General features: G+C 43.2%; 1 protein-coding gene across 1 annotated transcript in view; it reads left to right on the forward strand.

Moving 5' to 3' along the window:
* Nucleotides 1–19,456: 19,456 nt before the first annotated feature.
* The window catches only part of LOC146372851 (uncharacterized), a 41,293-nt gene continuing 38,952 nt past the window's right edge, over nucleotides 19,457–21,797 (forward strand). The window contains exon 1 of the mRNA XM_084950658.1: nucleotides 19,457–19,725. The gene's annotated coding sequence lies outside the window, so the exon portion shown is untranslated. The remainder of the gene's footprint in view (nucleotides 19,726–21,797) is intronic.

A 21,797-nucleotide genomic window follows, 5' to 3' on the forward strand; every position in this document is an offset into this window, starting at 1 on the left:
GCTGTTTGGGAGACAGCAGACAGCACTAGTCAGCACAGATAACACACACACACACACACACGCGCGCGCGGGCTGAGCAGCCAGTAGGACTTGTGTTTGAGTGCTACCAGCCTGACTGTCATGTCAGCCCCTGCAGCTCTGCCATGAATCAGCAACACAGAGACAGACGGAAACAGGCCATCGAGACACAGAGAAGGACAAACGGATGAAGAGATGGAAATACTGCATGTAAACAAATCAATTAAGCGACTTCATCATTTTATCATGCATCTTAAATATGTGCAAAATTACCGCCCACTAAGCACAAAAGCTTCATGGAGGGTAAATTTTGTACCAAATCTGGTATTTAACCCTTCATAAGATTTATTTTCATGTTCAAATTCTATTTAAAAATCCATCCATCCATCTATTCAACCATCATCCATCTATTCATCCATCCATCCATGCATCCATCCATCTATTCAACCATCAATTTATATAGCACTTACAGAAAATTCCCAACTGAAACAGAAAGATCACAAAACATTTTTCAGCCAGTGGAAGCAAGAAATGAGGATGTCAAAGAATCCAGCGTGAATGGGGCTCTGTGAAATGTAGACTTTGTGGGGAAAACACTTTTCTTCTGGAAATTTTCATCATATTTTTGACAGAAGGGGCTGAGATAACAGATATAGTGGAATTTTTAGATTGTTTTCGACTGGTTTCTGCTATAGTAAAATACCTTTCTGTGAGTATCAGGAATGTTTGAGCACCACGAGCCGAAGCATTTGGTGAGCAGCAGAAGATTTTTAGCTGCAGCCTCCTGATGGTATCCTCTCCAACCACCACGACCAGCTGCTTCTACACACATGGAAGCTCCTGCTGGGCTTTAATCGCACCTTAACTTGTTCTCGTTATTAAAGTAAAACCTTACCTGGTCAGTACTTATTTTTCACAAAGTTGTCTAATAATTTTTAACTATGGTTTGTTCAGAAGTTGGCATCAACTCATAAACATATAAAAGATGGATCAATCCACTTTGACATCACCCACTGGTGAGTGAATTCACAATGATCCACCTTTCTAACACAATGGCCAAAATGTATTTTAAAAAAATGCTTCATGTTTCATTCAGTAAGACCTGAAACTCGTGACTGAGACCATGAACCCATCAGGGAGGTGTTGACAGGCGTCATGGTTGTTTGTCACACACACTTCTATAGGACTGGAAATCTTTTGCAGCCACAGCTGGTAGTTTCACTTATTTGATTTTGCAGTTCTATGCTGGATGCTCTTCCTCACACAACCCCAAAGGGGATTTAAAAATGTTTAGTAGACATCAAGATCAAACCTCGCCTTTGTTTCAGAAGGTCAAAATAATACCACATTTGACTGACATCTGGGGAGATACGCCGAAATTCGATGTTCTTGTGATGAGTACACACACACGTATGTAAAACTTTGAACTTTGTGTGTTCACCGTTGGTGTGCTTGTGCTCGTGTCAGTTAGGTAAAAATAGGCCAAACGTTGTGCTGAGCTGCAGACTTGATGTTGAATCAAGTGACACTAATCTCAAACTCACTCCTTTATCCAGGTTAAGGCTTAAGTAGAGGTTATTTGATGCCTCCAGCAAGCAGCTGGTGGCTCCTTACTCCTTTCAGCTCAGCTCCACCTGGACTGAACTTTGGGATTTTTTGTAAAGATGATAGAGCGAACAAACCCAAATTCCAGGATTCACGGCATCCCCTCAGCTTTTCCCTACAGTCTGCAGGATTTAGAGATGTTACAGATAAACAGCTCTTTGCTTCTACTTACAACAGCACAAGCTGATGCATTTATGGAGGCCAATAAGCAGACACTCACATGGAGGATTTTCCTCATCCCTTCGTATTCTCCACTGTTATGGTAAAATAACAGTACAGTCTCACTAAGCTTGGTGTGAGCATCTCTATTCTTCAGCATAGCTTGAAGTCTCTTCTTGTTCTGGTCCCTGTCCGGATGATCCCACACCGCTCCAGTAACGTTGAGGTCCGGGCTCCAGGGACACCGATTCATAACTGATAGTGATCACCTTGTGAAAACTGCCACCTGAGCATACCCGAGACCATTTCTGATGAGGCTTCAGTGAACAGTAGATGGATCAGATGCATCTCTCAGGTCCTGTGTCAGGTCTTTGCTGGATGTTTTCCTGTTTCTTAACGACGTGACTTTCAGATCCTGTTTATCTGCTGCGGATAGTTTTTTAGGCCCTACACTTTGGTCCTCCACTCATCCAGTTTCCTCAGCTCCTGCACACCGCGCTGAGATATGTTTTCAGATAACAGGTCTTTAAGAATGGTGCAGAAACGCTATTTTATGTCTGTCAAACTGTCTTATCCTCGACAAAGGAAATGTGACAGGCCATTAGTAACAAAGCGCCTAAATGTAGGCAATTTGTTAAATGATGTGTTATGTGTAAGTCCCTTTTTCATGCCTGAATGATTCATAGGTCAGTATTAAGTGGCTCAACAAACAAATGACTCCTCTGAAAGCAGTCAGATACAAAGACTGGAGTGAAAAAGCAGCCAATGTCAAAAGAAAAAGGAGAACTGTTGCTCAAGACCACTTTAAAACATCGCAAGAAAGCCTGGCTCCTTTGATTCAAGATCAGTACTAGACTTCAACCAGAACATGGCTTATCAGGTAACTTCCTGCTGACTTATTCAGTTAACCCTCTTGGATGCCCGGCCACACTGATTGGTTATCACAGCTGAAAGAATTTGGACTGTTTTTAACTCTCAGGGGAGCCTGGGCGTTTGTCTGAGGGAGCGTTTGGACCCGGTAATGGATAATGACGTCAGACTTAACGAGCAGATAGGTAGCGCATTGGTTTGTCATTATCATGTTAGCAAGGTGACATTAGTGTTCGACCCAGTGCAGCTTTGTAGAGCTGTGACTGCGGGCTTGTAGTCTTGTTCCTTGTTTCTATCCACCATGAATAATTAAACTCAGTCCTTCCAGGTTCTGTGTGTGAACGGGGCTCCAGAGATTTAGCCAGGAAAAAGAGAAGCTGGAGTTTGTAGAAAAGCGGGAGGAAAAAGGAAGCGAATGACGCAGAAAACAAAACAAGAGAAGATACAAAGAGGGAACGAATGAGTAGGAAAGGTAATGGAGTAAAATTAAGAGAGAAGAGGAGGAAATGTAGAGGAAGAAGAAAAGGAAACAGAAGAGGAAGGCCAAGGAAAAAGATAAGAGGAGGAAAGGAGGTAAAACAAGCTTCGAACCTAATTACACAGATTAATGTGGCGTGGAGAGAGCAGTTACCCAAATGGACTAAAAAGACAGAATGAGAGAGAGAGCGGGTGAGAGAGAGAGACTATTAGACTCCATGATGCTCCAGACTCTAATGTTAATAGATGACTTCCCAGCTCGCTCTCTCTCTCCGCTTCCTATACCTTTCACCCTCTCTCGCTCGTTCTCATTAGACAGCATGTGTCAGCACTATACTTTATAATCTCCCTCACTTTTTCTAATTTCTCCTCTCCCTCTTTGTCATTTCACTTCAATTCGATGGTTTTAGTGAAATAAAGCGCAGTTCAGCGTGTGGCATGGCCGAACAAAATAACACCTCGTGGAAATGACTGAGCCCATCCCGAGTGGGCAGATTTTCAGTGGCTTTTAAGGACAGATTAACACGTTTCCATTACACCGTTTCTGAAACAAATCACTGACATCACCAAGAATTGGAACTAATGAAATTCGAGATCCAGAGAGTCCCGTTTGATGGATTGATGTGTGAGTTTGAAGGCTGCACAGAAACAGTTTTACAACTCCGGAGAGTTATCACAGCTACGGCTGCTTTATCGTCTGTCTCACTGATTCTGAGGTAAACAGTAAATCTGGGAGGTTTCCGCCTCCGCTGCTGCAATTTTCACCATTCTTTTACAATCCCTCAACTTTATGTTTACATAAAGTGCAACATTAAATCATTGCAGAACTTTCTGAAATAACTTTTTCCAGTATTTTCTTATTGTTGACAGACAGCAAACACTGGGGAGGGGCTCCACAGACAGAACAGCTGTTCTGTTCTTTCAACATCAGTAAACGTGTGCACAATATGATCATCTTATTAACCTGTTGGCCTGAACACATCATTTATAGTGCATCAACAGGTTATAGTGCAGAACTGGAAACTGGTTATTTTCTGGCACCTTTCCTAACTATATGGTTAAGGAAAGGTGAAGGCGGTTACCCAGGCAACTTCTATTTCAGGTGGTACATTTGCACTGGGTTAACACCTCATAGAAATAGTCCTGAGTGGGCTGATTTATGGACATATTAACTCACTTCTATTACCCTCTATATTAAGCATTTTTTCTGTTTAAGTTTATTTATATAATGCCAATTTACAACAATATTCACTTTAAAAAAAAAAGGGCTTTATGGTGTGAGGTACAGTATTGGAGAAAACCTCCTTCCAACATTCAGACAACCCCCTGTGGGAAAGCACTTTTAGATGGTGGGAAGGAAAAACTCCCTTTTAACAGGAAGACACCTCTGATAGCACAAAGCTCAGGAGGGGGGAGCATCCATCTGTCATGACCAGCTGGACGTGAGGGGAAATTACAGACATTAACAACTGGAACTAAAACCTCCTCGGTTATGTTTAAGCAACAAAACTATTTGATGAGCTTTAGATCAGTGATGGAATATTCCAGATTACTTTGGTTGTGATGATGTGAATTCATGGTTCTAAAACATCAGGTGGAGTTGTGACCATCATAGCATAAAAAATGTAGCCTGATCTTTTTGAAATCCTATCCGATGAGTCAAAGCCAAACGTCAGGGTGAACCAGAGTGTCTGGGTTAGGGTATGGCAGTCCATTCTCCCCGCAGCACAGACTACACTGCCCATGAGGCTACATTCTTTAGAGCTATGCCTGTAGCATTCTGCCTATTAGCTTAGCACAACAACAACAAAAAGGCGCTCTCTCACCCAGGAAACACACAGTCGCAGAGAGAGTGCGCATCGCCCTGTAACCATGGAAACTGTAACGCTGCCGCCTGGAACAACAACATGGCTGTCAAACAAAACCCAAACGGTCCTGACCCGCGACAATATGAAACAGGAAAATACCGCCGTGTAATCCATTTATTTCAACAAAGTAACTGTATTCTAAATACCACCTTTTAAACGGTAACTGTAACGGAATACAGTTACTCATATTTTGTATTTTAAATACGTAACAGCGGTACATGTATTCCGTTACTCCCCAACACTGCGTATGAACCCTGCTTCCGGGTCCAAACTACTCTGCATTTATTAAGGCTGATGTGTTTTTAACATGTTTTAATGCTTTGTATCTTGTTCTATTTCATCTGAACAAGCCCCTAAAAACAGGCAGTGATCACTGTTGGCCTCTCTCAGTTTTTATTACCACTACTCATTCACAGCACGTTTTAAAGCTCAGTTTTTAAACCTTGTAGCTATGATGTAACTACAGCCCAGCCCATGCAGCAGTATATTAATGACTAACCTCGTATTGTGGATGGATTATCTCAGTTGTTCTTCTGACTGAAGTTTGGTCCGTTTACAGCATCCTGCCATGCGACTGCATTTGTCTCTAACCATCGGGAACCTTCACGTTAACTTTTATCGAGTGGGAAAAAAAAGTTAGCGTTCATCCTCCAGCTTCACTGTGTTTATGTTATGCTAACATAGCTGTGTAGCTAGCCACCATGTAGCACATCATTACATACCAGCTAGCCCAACTTCAGTAACCCTACAAACGTCACTGCTGTTTAGTTTTCTGCTGTTTAGTTTTTCTGTCTTCATTTATGATTTATGATAGCAGAGCTGTACGTTTGAATTTTTCATGAATCCCTCAATCTTTAGATGGAAACTAGCGAGCTAACTTCCTGCTAACTTCTAACGCCGTTAAATGTAATAAATTCTGTTTTCATGGATGCCTGGATGTTAAACTTAATTGTTACACCTGGTAGAGCAGCCACACTGATCATTTTATTAAAGATGAAAGACTTTAGACAGTTTGTAGCTCTCAGACTTTGACTTTGGGACCTGAAGCGGAGTTTGGAACGGAAAACGGCTGATGACATCACACTTAAAGAGCGGACGGTTGCAGCAATTCTCCAGCTCTCTGTGAATGCAGTCATGGTCATTGATGAGTCTTCACTACAGTTTGCATGTTAATGATCATGAAACTGACCTCACAGCTCAAGGTTAGTCAGTGGTGCCAGTTTGGAGTCAACTTTTTGAGACTTTCCTTACCTGGATCATTGAGTGTGATCAAAACACAGACCGACTAAACTTGTTCCATGTTGTGCCGTGAGATGCGGTGAGTCTTAAGTGATAACTCTATAGTGCACGTTGTGTGGAGCTAACAGTTCAAAAACTGGTTTACTGCATTATCAGCAAAAACACTCACACTATACATTTAGCACCTACACATTTGTGCACAGCATTTCACACACAGTTAATGAAGCCTTGAGAAAAATGGTTTTATTTTTCACGGTTTTACTAATATCACAAGTTCACAAAGCCCTCTCCATCTGCTGTTCCAGCCCCCAGCTTCTCATTCATTTCATTTTGCTGCCATTACCTCACCTCTGTGTGAGCGTGTGTGTGTGTGTGATGAGTCATACTTTTATTTTGTGGCGGTCTTTAGTTCCAGCCGATGGCTTGGACCGCTCAGGGTGACAATGACACACACACAACCTTTAATTCATGTGAATGGGGGGGTTGTGGGATATTTGGGGGCGGAGGACGCTGACATGCATCAACGCACAGCCACTGAAAGGAGACCAGCTCCTCCTCATTTTTTTCCTTCGTACCCCCTTCTCTTCTACTCCCGTTCCCATGTCCTCCACCTCTTCCCCCTTCCTGCTTCCCTCTTCTTCTCGCTGTTATGCTACCAGCCAACATTGATTAGATATTGAAGTTAATCTCGGCTAAACTCCTCCACTTACAGCCCGCACGTTTCAACCAGTCAGAGACCACCTTGCTGCTGACTGGAAATCTAAACTGCATCCGTATTGGTCTGCAACAGCTGCATCCTGCTGCACGTGCACACCGCATATCTGAAAATAAGCGAGCATGATAAGCGAGCGGGAAATTAATTTGACGGGTAGCACAAAGAGCTTGATGACACACACACAGCCCAACCCTCGACGTATACATGAGCTCACTCATGAGTGCACAGACATGTAGCCGAGCGTGAAGAGGTGCACAGAGGCCATAGGTTTATAATGTACGCTCTCACCGACAGCTCGGTCTCACAGCTGAAAACCTGTTTGCTCATCTCCACAAACACAAATTAAGTGTAACAATGTTTCCATGACTTTTTCTTAGGGCGCATCACCACACCAAGCCAGAAAATACAAAGGTCTGAAAAGGTTTCTGTTATATTTTCACCTAAACTGTGATCTCTGTCTATCGCTGAACTTAGTTTTGATTGATTAACCTGACCGGGAAGTTTTTATTGTCTAAAGCTTCTTCTTCTTGTTTCGGCTGCTCCCTTTAGGGTTCACTACAGCGGATCATGCTCCTCCATCTCACCCTATCCTTAGCATCCTCTTTGGTCACATCGACCCTTTCCGTGTCCTCCTTCACTACATCCATGACCCTCCTCTGAGGTCTTCCTCTTTTCCTCCTGCCTGGCAGCCCCTCTCCCTCCTCTGCACATGTCCAAACCATCTCAGCCTTGTCCTTCTAACTTTGTCTCCACACCGCTCAGCCTGAGCTGTTCCTCTGGTGTCCTCATCTCTAATCCTGTCCATCACTCAGGGTAAAGATCTTCAGCTCTGGCACCTCCAGCTCAGATTCCTCCCCTTTTGTTGGTTCCTGTTATGGAAATCTGAAATCAATCGATCAATCTCCGTTTAAAAACCATGTAGTCCACGCATAGAAAATCCAGAAAGGGTCAACCCTCTTGTCTGTCAACGGTGTGAGGTTAGAGGCTGGAAAGCCAGCCTTCCAGGACGATCAGTCACCACCATGTAACCTCTCTTCTACCTGCTTCCTGCTCTCACTGGTCAAGCAAATAGTTTATCTGCCTAAACTTAACTAAGTAGTTATTACCTAAAGCTAACCAATAGCTGATATCTATTAATGCAACAAGAACCAGACTGTCTCATGACGTCTCCGTGGTCTTCCTCTTAGTCCCTGTGTTTAAAGTTCCTCCTCTCACTTCCACACTCTGGCGTTCCTTCTCTCTTGTTGCCTCCTAACACACCTTCCTCTTCTCCTCTTCCTTTGTCTTTGGTCATCAGCAGCACAGTTTCCACCCTGCTGGCCACCAGTGAACCCAGGGCGGGTGGTTCTGGAATGGAAATCTCACTCTTGATGATCCACATCATTGAACTGGCAAAGATTTTATGCATTTTGCCCTCTCTGACCCAATCCTAGGATCACCTTGCTTTGTGCCCCCTCTTTTAGTTTGGGACGTGGCGTGTTAGTGCACCTTAAATCTTTTAGATAAACATCAGTGAACAAATCTTGAAACCAAATGTCACTGAAATCACGCCAAAGTTCAGAATTATATCCATCAAAAGATTTGAAGGTTTGGAAGATACTGCATAACTGCTGCTTTTTGCCACCAGTTCAGCTCCGCCCACATGACGTGTCATCGCAGCTTGTGAACATAAAAAAGCTCTACGCCAGAACAGTGTGGTGGGAGGGGCTTATCCAATTACTTTTCCTAACAGTTTGCCATCCCTAGGACCACTGACCGTCCCTAACACCGTTTATCAAGCCTGTCTGTCTCTGTGTCTGTCTGTCTGTCTCTCTGCTGTATCCATTTCTTTCCTGACATCCCAATGACTGTTATTTATTACCCGGCAGTGTCGGCTTTAGCCGAGCATGCCAAGGCTGGTCGCTCTGTCCTCAGGCAAACTCTCTCCCTCTTTCATTACCCATCTTTCTCACTTTATCGATGCCTCCCTCTCTCTCTCCCTCTCTCTCGTTTTATGCCACTGTCTGGCACATTCTGCATCTCATTTCTTCTTCCTCTGTCTTGCCGTCTGTCTGTTGTTATTCGCCTGTCGTGCTCCATCCTCTGTTTGTGTTTTTTTCCCCTCCATCGGCATCACTGTTTGCACACATACAGACACAGACTGCTGTCACCAGAGGCAGGAGGCTCTCTCCAGACACCTCTCTGTCTGGTGACATCCAGACGACATTGGATTGTGTGTGTTTGCTACGGGGGGGTGTTCATCCCCCTCTCTTTATTGAGACAGACAGACAGACAGACAGACAGACAGACAGACAGACAGACAGACAGACAGATAGATAGATAGATAGATAGACAGACAGACAGACAGACAGACAGATAGATAGATAGATAGATAGACAGATAGACAGACAGACAGACAGACAGACAGACAGATAGATAGATAGATAGATAGATAGATAGATAGATAGATAGATAGATAGATAGATAGATAGATAGGAAATAAGGGGTGTTTTCACTCATTAGAGATGGTATGTGGTGATGAAGAAATCAAAGAATGGAGTCAGGAGGTGGTGAGTGAGGGGAAGCGAGATGAAGTTCATGAAAGGGGGGATGAATGTGGAGGTGTGTGTAGAGGGGGGGGGATGAGGGCAAGTAAGAAAGAGAGAGAGACTTGAGAGGGAATTACAGATGAAACCATGTTGGCATGTTTGTCAACTTTACCCTAAAGCTGTGTGTGAGTGTGTGTACAATTACAGCCACTTACAGCTGTGCAGCCCTAATTAGCCCTCAACACACACTCATTAGTCTACAGTGGAAGACCAAAAGAAGGATAATGTGGGCCAAAGTGGGATGGTCCCCTCACAATCACAAGGTCAAAGTGGGAAAGTCTATTCTCCTCTAGAGGGGAACATCCTAACGAATGTAGCTTCAATTAGGAAGACTTTCAGTTATGGTGTGCCAACCAATCCAGACACATCAAACATCATCCAGAGGCTTCAGGCTTGGCCAAAGGGAAGCTGAATTATTAGGATAACACGACACTTTTTCCTAAAATCATCTGTTACAACACCAAAATCAGACAACTGCTTGAGGATGACATGAAAAGGACCAAAAGCATCAGCCTTTCAGCCAAAAACCAAAAACTGGTTTCAGTCATTATGCAAATGTACTGTTTATAAGATTGAAACCTGCAGTCAGCTGAGACTGAAGAAGTCACCTGGATGAGTGACGAAACGTTTCTCCCACAAAACGCTACGTCCAGATGAACAGAATCAACTTTTAGAAAAACTGCAGTTCCTCTAATGTCCACATGAGGCTCCATAAATGTCACTCATCATTGCAAATATTGACTATGTGCACGTTAGCATATGCTACTTCCGGTGCGGAAACTCCAGTGGGGAGCTTTGTTTCCGGTGTCCTATTCGCGCCCTGTTTACGGTCCAAAACAAGTTAAGCAAATGAATGAATCAAGCGGCGATTTACATTTCTATAGATGTCTTGGGCATTTACCCAATATGTCTGTAAATGATGTTCATCGACTTGTCGATATTTTTCCCCTGCGCCTCAGAGCAAAAGAGAAAAGGGATTCAAATGTTATATTTCTCAGCTGTCCCTCGTTTATCGCGGGTGTTATGTTCTAAAAATAACCAGCGATAGGTGAAATCAAGTAGCCAATTTTATTTTTTGACGGTGCAAAACGTTTGGTGGACATCGTGGACATACAGTACTGCACTTCAGAGTCACACTGCTAGCGATCGATGCAGCGATTCTGTACTGTACAGGAGAGACGTCACGGAGGAGATCGTCTGCAGCGATCAGGACACAATGTGACGTAAAAATAAGCATGCAAACTTGCACTAAAAAATCCGCGAAACAGCGAGGTGAAAGGTGAACCGCGTTATAGCGAGGGACCGCTGTAATTTTGAAGGTAAGTCACAACATACCCTTCGTAAATACTAATGTATAGAAACCGTTACCAGCAATCATTCATTTTTTGTGTGGCTTTTTTCACGGTTTGTTAACATGCTGTGTAGGTGTGTACTTGACTAGCTGATCTCGACATAACGGGGGAAACATCTGGTTTGACTATTCTTCACCTGTAGTTTGAATGCTGAACATTTGCCTGTTTAAATCATGAGACCAGTCACTATACAGAGATGTGCTTCTGAATGTGGACGATGTGTCTTCTGCTGCAGTGATGCAGTTCTGCTTGTGTTGAGTGATGTAAACAACTGATCGATCTAAACGCTTTAAACGTCAAAATTGATCATTAGATTTTTTATGACACAACAGTGGTGAGTGTTCCCACCTTCTGCTCTTTGTAACTTAACGCGATCTTTCCGTTTTCGAGTTTTGGACATGATTTTGGAGTATATCTTCGCAGTAGCGATTGACCGCAAAATAAAGCTACCGGAAATGCACAACCCCACATCCGGTCTCAAACCAGGAAGTTAGCATTGTCTCGTGCACATAGTCAATTCACCACAGTTTTAATCTCCGTTTGTAAGTTGCTCTCCTTCCAGCCCACAATAATACAAGCCCAAACCTCAACAAACCAACTTCATTACAAATACATAAACACCTCGGGGACTTTCTTCGCCCTGAAGTCATTTTCTCAAACACAGTGGAGTGCCAGACTGTGTGTCTCCTCCAGCAAGTTCCAATTTAGCTCTCACCTTATTTACTTTTCTTATCGAACCCCTTTATCGATTGATTTGGCTTCTTGGGAGTCAAAGCATGAAACCACCCAAAAATGTTGATTATTTAAAGTCATTATTTAAGAAAAAATCGAATTCTATTTTTTTTTTCTTTTGCTTTGACATACACTTGAAATCTTCCTGCCGCTGCTATAATTGTAAGAACATTACCTGAGCACCAGTGAGCTTGTTGTGATCATAGACATAATGTACTTTACACAGTAAAGGATTCCCTGTTTTTTTTTGTCTATTTAAACACTAATGGAGACCATAACTGAAAACAAAAACATCATGTTGTATTTAATAGGGCTTTAAAATATACATATACCCATGAAGGAAGTGTTTGCTAATGGAATAAATCAGATGAGCTGTTGGGTAATATTTTTTACAGGCTCCTATACATTTTTTTAAAAAAGCAGAGGAGTCGCCCCCTCCTTGACGTTATAAAGAATTCAGATTTAAGCCACTTCATCACCTCAAAATGGTATTTATCTTATTTATGTCCTATATTAAAACTCTTAAGAGTAGTTTTAGTTTACTAGTTTTAATACTTAAACTTAAAACCACAGTAGAAGAAAAGGCAGAGTCAAAAACAAGAGCAATTAAAAATTCAAATAAGTAAAGAGAAGTGGTCCAGGTGAGAGCTTGAATTCATGCGATTGTGAATTCTGCCACCCAACTTATCTTTTAGTGCTGACACTTTTAGATTATTGTTGTTCCTCACAATTAAAAATCAGCGGTAAAAAGACACAAACGCGCTTTTTGAAACCAAAGAAGTCGCCCCCTGCTGACCATTACTGAGAAAGGACGTTAACGGTGCTTCTAGCTTGGCTGCATTTTTCACACCAGAAGCCATCTTAGCCTTTGTACTCAGAGTTTGCTTTTAATGCATATTTTAATTATGAAGGGATGTTTCTGTAGTTTTAGTGTCTAAATGTAACCAGACAGACAGAAAATGAAAAATGGTACGTTATAGCCAAAGGAAGATACGATAAAAGGTTATACAAAAAAGGTGATTAGTGATTAGTTTTACTTTGAAGGTTATGTGACACAACCAGCTCTTAACATGCACCTTGTAGATTTTGTTGTGGCTCACATGGGAAATTAATTAACTTAAATTCAATTTAATTTTATTTATATAGTGCCAAATCACAACAACAGTTGCCTCAACGTGCTTTGTATTGTAAGGTAAAGACAAGCTTAAGGCTCTGCCTCCAGTTGTACTTTTAAAGACCCCGGGAACCACAAGTAAACCTGCAGTCTGAGAGCAGTGCTCTGTTGGGTGATCTATGAGGACTTTCAGATAAAAATGGCCCTGATTATTCAAGATGTTATGAGAAGGATTTTAAATTTGATTCTTGATTTAACAGGAAGCCAATGAGAAGCCAGTATGGGTGAAATCTGCTCTCTTTCTAGTCCCTGTCAGGACTCTTGCTGCAGCATTTTGGATTAACTGAAGGCTTTTCAGGGAGTTTTTAGGACTTCCTGATCATAATGAATTACAGTCGTCCAGCCTGGAAGTAATAAATGCATGAACTAGTTTTTCAGCGTCACTCTGAGACAGGATATTTCTAACTTTAGAGATGTTGCACAAATGGAAGAAAGCAGTCTTACATATTTGTTTAATATGTGCGTTGAAGGACATGTCCTGGTCAAAAATGACTCCAAGGTTCCTCACAGTGTTACTGGAGGCCAAGGTAATGCCATCCAGAGTATGAATCTGGTTAGATACCATATTTCTAAGATGTTCAGGGCCGAGTACAATAACCTCAGTTTTATCTGAATTAAGAAGCAGAAAGTTAGCGGCCATCCAGGTCTTTATGTCTTTAAGACATTCCTGCAGTTTAACTCATTGGTGTGTGTTATCTGGCTTCATGGACAGATAGAGCTGGGTGTCATCAGCATAGCAGTGTAAATGTATGCTATGTCTTCTAATGATGCTGCCTAAGGGAAGCATGTATATTGTAAACAGAATCGGTCCTAGCACTGAACCCTGTGGAACTCCATAATTAACCTCAGTGTGTGAAGAGGACTCTCCATTTACATGAACAAACTGGAGTCTGTAGCCACTTTTCCATAAGTACGTAGTCACCACACTCGAGTTGGATCGACTGGTTTTCCATTACAATCCGGTACTACCTAACATGCGTGATTGTCATCATAGCAACGTGTCCAAGCATCATGCAACGTAATTAATATGCAACATGAACAAAGCAGGTGGATGTCGAAGCAAGAATATACCTGCTGCTCGGTCTGTGGCTTTTCATTACACTCGGGGAAAACAGCGTTGTTTCTTGTTCGCCGGGTTTCAAAATGGCCGTTTTAATTTTCATGAATGAGAAACTCTCATGAGTAGTGAAGCTACTGACCAGCCAGTCAGTGGCATGCAGTCTGGCAACATCACATTTTAGTACCTGCTTGGATCGCCTGAAATCCTGGGCGGGTACTAAAAAAGTACCTGGTACCAGGAACTATGACCTAATGGAAAACTGTGGCCAACTGTGCTGAGTCGATCCGAGTAGGTACTTATGGAAAAGGGGCTTGTTAGACAGATATAATTCTAACCACTGCCGGGCAGTGCCTTTGATACCTACAGGATGTTCAGATCACTGTAATAAAATATTATGGTCGACAGTATCGAACGCTGCACTGAGGTCTAGCAGGACAAGCGCAGAAATTAGTCCACTGTCAGCGGCCACATGTAACCTTCACTGACGCTGCTTCTGTACTGTGATAAGCTAATGCTGAAATCCGACTGAAACTCTTAAAATAAACCTTTTCTCTGCTGATGGTCAGTCGTTTTACAGCTGCTCTTTCAAGAATGTCAGAGATAAACAGAAGTTTGAAGGATATTGGCCTTGTCAGAGCAAGGTCTTTAATCACAAAAGTGTGATTAAAATGGTGGGTTGGTTGAAAGTGCCTTGTTGTTTTTTTTGGTGCCAAAAATGACTATATGTGGACCAATTCAGTTCAATTCAGTTTTATTTATACAGCACCAAATCACAGCAACAGACCCTACAATAATACATACAGAGAAAAACCCAACAATCATATGACCCCCTATGAGCAAGCACTGTGGCGACAGTGGGAAGGAAAAACTCCCTACGGGGGCCTCATTCTGCTTTCTGCTACTACAGGAAGAGTCGCCCCCTGGTTGCCGTCAGACCGACTGCAGATTTCAGTTGCTTGCTTTGCGTTTTACTTCCCCAAACATAAGACACAAAATCTGTCAGCCCGACAGACAGAATCAGACTCTCAGATTTTAAACCAGGTAGACATTTCTGCCGTAAACTGTACACGTATAAGTAGGACCTCCACACTTCAAACGTAACGTGCCGATCCCTCTGCTCTGAGGAATCCCACGGAGCAGCTGTGAATGGAATTACACGCTTACCTGAAAGCATCAGTGCATATTTATGTGTGTGTCAGTGCTCCTGGTCTCAAAGGCTCATTAGGTGAGCATATGGAGTGATGAGTGAAAAAGGTCTGCCGGTGATGGGGAACAGAAACAAGGCTGACTCAGCACTCCGGCTGCTGAATTACAGCTCGACGGTTTTACCTCTCTGCTTTTAATACACCGCGCTGAGTAGAACACACTAAAACTCGCATGACTTACCTTCGAATATCCGAGATTTGTTTTATTGGTCCGCAGAGATTTTATGCAGTCTTTAAAAAGGTACAAAATGATTTTAATTTGCCTTTTAACCTTTTTTTAATATACAGACAGGAAGTGTCCTCTGAGAGGGATGGACCTGTTACTGTGGGTCGCTGTGCAGGAGCAGTCAGGTGAAAATGATTTTTCCTCGGTTCAGTCGGGGATTTCAGCATGCTGTGACCCTGCGGGCAGTCTGAACCACTGGTAATAAAATGGAGACACATTAATTCCTGAAATGTTTCGAGATATCAGAGCGTGCAGTAGAACATCAATATATCATTACCACTTAAATGTCGAGACAGCAGTGTAATTACTGCAGACGAGAAAGCTGCCAGCCTCTATCAGTTCAGGAGATGTTTATATTCCCTCATGAAGATGCAGGATACTGAGAATGTGCTGCACATTTTAACCCCTTAAATCCAGCCACCGCTGATGATACTGAATCTGTTGTAGAGGTTCTGGAGTCCAGATTTGATGCAACAAAAAACAACAATATTGCACACGTTCCAGTCACAGAGTGTGCCTCACAGATTAGCTTTTTTGTTTCCTGTCAGGCTATTTGACCGGTAAACCAACATCACACTAGGGACTTTCTCGTCGGTACACACTAATAAGACAGTGTGTCACTTTGACTGCGAGGTTTATTTCTTGTTAGCTGACATATGAGCCAAAGGAAAAGGCAGCTTACCTAACATGATGAGTTGGCTAAACTTTAAAAATGTCAACCAAACTTGCTACCTCAAAAAAGACCGACTGTGTAGGACTTCAAATGGATACGTTAAATACACTTAATATAATGAAAATATAATATAATGAATACAAAACGTTGCCTGATGAGTCGTGATTTGTCTATCTATCTATCTATCTATCTATCTATCTATCTATCTATCTATCTATCTATCTATCTATCTATCTATCTGTTAACTTATGTAACATTTTTTTAGTAAATAAACTCAGAAATTCACATGATTAAATGTTTTCTATAAACCTAAGCCTGTGAGTCCACAGTATTTAAATTATGTTCTAACTCTCTGTGATCTCACACTTTGCCTCATTCACATGCCCCATAACACCACAGTTACAGAAACACTACTTTTAATTAACATTTAATCATTAACCCTGAACACGAGCACTGACCAGGAGCCATTAACGGGTACGGTCCTGGTGGCCTGTTGCTGCTCTCGCTCCAAAAAAACACTGGAAAGCACTTCTCATCCACTGGAACGACCAGTTAAACACATAAACATGACTAAACTAAGGCAGGTAAATATTCCCATGAGTATTCTGTACTTTGAAAAACCAAGTACGAGTCACTGACTCAATATGAGTATAAATAAAGTTAAAGGTGCTGTGTGCATTTACAGTGTGAGGTCCTGTTTGCTCTGCCGGACTTTATATTGCTCATATTATGGCATGTTTGGCATTGTTAAAAAGACTGTCACGTTTTTTATGGTCAGAAGCTGTGGGCTGAGACATCTGCAGTCATGTTTTAAGTCTCATTGCTGCCAACGTCCAAAAGCTTTGAACATTTTTTAGAACATCTTGTCAAAATGGCCAGATGTGCACCCCAGAAAACGGTGCTAGATCAGATTTTATGAGGGATACAATTCATGTGGAAATGTGCAGTCAAATAATACGTCTTCATCTAGTGACTTTTCTTAAACTATGAAAAAACAAGTTTGATTTCATCCACTAGGATCCTCTGTTGAATCTCCTTTGTTCTCTCCTTGGTACTCCTCCTTTGCCCATCCATTCCTTCCCCATGTCTCCTCTCCTCAGAGGCACAGAGGGGGGATGAGGGCAGAGCAGAGGTAAAGGAGGAGCAGGAGAAAAGGAGGCTGCTGGCTGTCATGTCAAATCATCATCAGCATCAGCATCAGACTGCAGAGTCAACGGCACGCTGAGTGACACATCCCTTTTCTGCTCGCTCACTCTCTCGTGTTCTTCGTGTCTCTTTTGAGATCCTTTAAGGGGTCGGCGTTGGACCGCGCTGTGTCTGCACGTGACAATTAACCCAGTCCCGGATGCTTTAGGCTTCAGAATAAAACAGCTACATTTCTTCTTTGCTCTTTAATGATCTGCAAACGAATGCACTGCAGTGTTGGGCAGTGGAGCAGACGTTTGTTTTTAAACTGGACTTATTTTTCTCATTTCCAGCTCCTCATTTCAGAGTAGCTTTGCATGATCTTCTGTGGAAAGCACCTTACTACTCTTGGATCTGATGCATATCCAAGAGTATAAACAACCCATGTGAAATCTTTTTAGAATGAGCATGAGCATTTCTGGTGGGTCAATAGAAACTCTAAAAATTCATGCAGGGAAATTAAAAATCGTAACTGACACACAGCAGGGTCACTGAGTTGGGATAAATGGGATCAGTTGTAGTCAGTTCCAGCTCTATATTTTCATGCTCTTGCTAATAGATTTGCTTTGCATGATTCACAGTTCAAAATGATCCTTATTTGAATATACTGGGCCTTGGTGCAGCCCCTCAGTTTATCAGCTGTCTGAAATAAACTGTTTTAGCCCCTCCCACTTTAAGCCAACAGCTTTTTTAATTGGCTGTCCCGCATAAACAACAAGTTTAAACAACAGGTGGGTGGAGCTTTGTGAGATGATCAGATTATGGATGGTCTCACTTTGTGACATCATCCAGAGCTAAGAGCAAAAAAACAAATAAAAATAAATCTGTGTTTAGAGCAATGTCCAACAATATTCAGTTATATCTGTTAAGATCCAATGAATGCAGCTTATTGAACAGTTGGCATGGAGTGAATGTTCAGCAGAGACTGTGATTTGGTTTGGTCTGTGCAGAAATTCAGAGTTGTGTTATCAGTTAAGTCTGTGAAGCAGCTTTCTTATGACTCTCCTACATAAAATAAAGCTGGTGTGTCACACTACTGCAGTAGCTACAAGGAGTAAAGTGCAGTTGCTGTTTATTGCTCTGCAAACACACTTGAAATGCTGTAAAACCAACCGTATCATCCGTCACTGCTGGACACTCCCCCAAAATGTCACATCAGGACAGCTTCTTCAGAAACAGAGCGCAGTTAAAGGATGAAGATTATTAGACTGTGGTTGTGCCAAGTCTGTTCAGGTACATTAAAAACTAGAAATGTTGTGCCCAGAAACAGAAATGTGAATCTTTTGTCCTGTCTTGCTCCCCTAACCCCCAACTGCTGAGGATTCTTCCTGGTAAAACTGAGTTTTTCCTTCCCACTGTCACCAAGTTTTAGCTCATGGGGGTCATTTTTCAGTTTTCTACCTTTACTGCTGTTTACTGTTGATGCGATTTACTGCTATCTAAATAAAACTGAACTGCCTTGAATTAGTAAATTAACACTTGTGAATATTTTACAAACTGCTGTGAGACTGTTATTATCACAGTACAGCCAAATATTTTTGACACTGCCCCCTTCTGACAGCAGATCCTCTCTGCAGTCCGTAGCTTCCAGCGAGCTACCAATGAGCTGCCTCCACTGAGCTATCATTTCCCCTTAAAGTGGACCTCAGAGCAACTGCAGTTCTGCAGGTTTCCAGTTGTGCTGAAAGAAAAACTGCAGCCATAATGTACACACAGTAAAGATGCAGTGTGGACACAAAAGGAGGAAATCCAGAGAAGATCCGAGCTTTTTGTGCATATTTTAAATTTAGGAGGAAGGGGCCACCTCGCCCTGCACCCTCCTCTCTTTTTCTTCTTTTCTTTCATTGATGCTTTGCCCCCATTGTTCTCCGGCCTACACACACACACACACACACACACACACACACACACACACACACACACACGCACACACACACACACAAAGATGGAAAACAATGCGTGAAGCGTGAATGGAGCAGCCACCACAGGGAGAGTTGTAAGCTGCTGGCGCACAGAGGAGCGCCGCTGACTATCTCACTCCATCTGCTCCCTTTGTCTCTCACTCATCTCTCTCTCTTTTAATTCAAAGATTGCACGCGCATCCCTCGCACGAGGGATGGAGAGAAAAATCATTTTCACATTTTCTCAGAAACATTTTTTTGGGCAGTCTAAGGAGGTGGAGTCGGGTGAAGTGATGGTGGTGAGGGTGGAGATGATGGGGCTCCTGGACAAGGGGCGCAGAAGGGGTGGTGGTCTTCGTGGTTGCTAGGGGCAACCAAATAACGTTGAGAGGTGAACGGTGCGTGTGTGTGTGTGTGTGAGAGAGAGAGAAGAACCTGCCAACGTCCCGCTGCTCAACCCCTCGCGCCAATTTCATCTCACACAATTGGCTGAGAGAGAGGGAGAGAGAGAGAGCGACGACGCAGGCAGACGCGCGAGCGAGCAACAGAGAGAGAGAGAGAGAGAGAGGGGATGGCTGGTAGGATTTAGCCCCGGCAGCGTCTTTTCCCGTCCAACACAACAAGCTTATTACCTTTCTGTCCACGCGCCTGGAAACGGATTTACGCACACGAAAGGAGGTTTGTTTGCCTCTTTTATTTCTGCATTTCTCCACTCTGACCATCACTCTGCCGAGTGGCACATCTCTGGCGTCTTATTCATGTTTTCCTGCTCACCTCTTAATGAGCGGAGGCTTTTATTTCGGCTGCAGTTGGAGGCTACAGGTCGCAGGAGTGTGTTTAATGGCGATTAGCCGGCGGGTAATTAGCCTTTAACGGTCATATTAACCTGGTAGTAGTAGTGGTGGAGGTGGTGGTGGCGTGCGGGTGTGCTGATCCGGGGTCCTCGTGCGAGGGCTTGTTTTTGTCGGCGGTGACGGTTGCGGAGGGGGACAATGAACGGGGGCTGTTGTTTGGCGACGTCGCGCGCGCTTGTGCCCAAAAAGCCTTTGATCCAATTGAGTCTGTTTGCAAAGAGACACGTTTATATATATTTATTTACATAGATTTTTTCTTTAATTGAGTGGGGGGGAAACACAGGATGGTTGGCGTGTTTTTGTGACGTTATGGAGCCTCACAGGAGCTGTGTGTGATAGGTGATGATACTCGCGCGGGGCTTGCGGTTGATACTTTGATGTCACACGGAGCTGTTAATGTCTCTTCGTGCTTCCACGCGGCTCCAAGGGGCGTTTGTTGCTCTCCGGGACGGACGGTTAGGTCGGTCCCTGTGGCTCTGACATGTGTGTCTGTCATCTTCTCCTACTTGCGCGCGCGCGCGCGCCTGTGTGTGTTTCTGTTTTGAGCGCGTGCAGTCTGGAAAATATCCTACCACAAAAATAAAATCAGTGAATTAGAACAAATAATAATAATTTAAAAAACAACCCGTCGAGGCGCGTGAGGTTGTTTACGCGCCCGGGCAGCAGCGAGCGCAATAAACACAGAATCTCAGTCTGAATGCGCGCGCAGGAAGAAAAGAGACTGGAAAGGGGGCGGGGAGGGGAGAGGGCGCGTGAGGGTCTTTAAGCCATTTTCGATGAAGCGCGTGTTTTTAAAAAAAAAAAAAAAAAAAAAAAAAAAAAAAATGGTGCGCACATGGCGACAGACAGAATCACATCACAATCAGAGCCCAGCGTGCACGTGAGAAACGTAAACGAGGTCAGCGCGAGGAAAGCGGGAAAACTCGTGTATGTAGTGTCACTATCGGCTGTTTCCCGTCCTGTTGGCCCTGATGTGTCGAGGCTGGGGGTTAAAAGTGAGAAGTATGCCACTCTTTTCTTCCTCCAACAATAGACAACGACGTGCTTGTTGGGAATCTGGCGCTTCACTTGTTTTGCTCAGTGATGGATTCTCTGCGAGCCCCCCTCTCTCTGTTGTTGATCGTAAAGCCATGAACCCCTCACTCATTTGCTGCTTATCTTGATCATGATTAAATTACCAGGTGGTGATTAATCGATCATTTAGCGGTTGTTTTGGGGGCCCATGTGCCGTCCATTGTTCCCCGTGTAAAGCTTTTCATAAAGACACACTGAACTGGGTCCAGTTGGAGCTGAATGCGAATGTTTGCGCTGATATTTTTCTGTCCTTCCTGCATCGATGTGAAGTGTGTCTGCAGCAGGTGTAGTAAACACTGAAGTCTGCTGACCTTCTGGATCATCATGTTTTTATTGCTTTGTTCATATTTCTGCAGTGTTTCAGCTCTGATTTGGATTTTTTTAATACATAACTTACAGAATTATCCTTTAAAACTGCAACATGGTGGTAGGATTTTAAACGTCTTCCCCTCCTTTGGTGTGTTTGGGAGGAAAGACGAAGGGGCACACGATTTTAAAACATGTCGCCATATTAGAAGCTTTTTTTGCCCCCCAAAATGGAGGGGGGAGGAGGCTCGGAGAGGAGCTCATTAGCAATGCAAATTAGTTTTTTTCCCCTCTTCATCGGGGGCTCGGGCACCTGCTGTCTCGAGCATGCGCGCGGCTGGCTGGCTGGCTTCCTCCCCTCGTCGTCCTCCTCGGGCCTCGTGTGCGCGCCTCCCTCCCTCCTTCCCTCTGCCTCCTTCTCATTAGACTTATGTTCCATTTTCCACTGCGCGCACACGCTGCAGGAGCTTTGACGGATAAAGAATAAATAAATAAAATAAGAAGGAGGAGGAGAGC

This window comes from Perissodus microlepis, chromosome 14 (genome assembly GCF_051167445.1).
Source record: "Perissodus microlepis isolate ML-2025 ecotype Zambia chromosome 14, ASM5116744v1, whole genome shotgun sequence".
NCBI lineage: Eukaryota > Metazoa > Chordata > Actinopteri > Cichliformes > Cichlidae > Perissodus > Perissodus microlepis.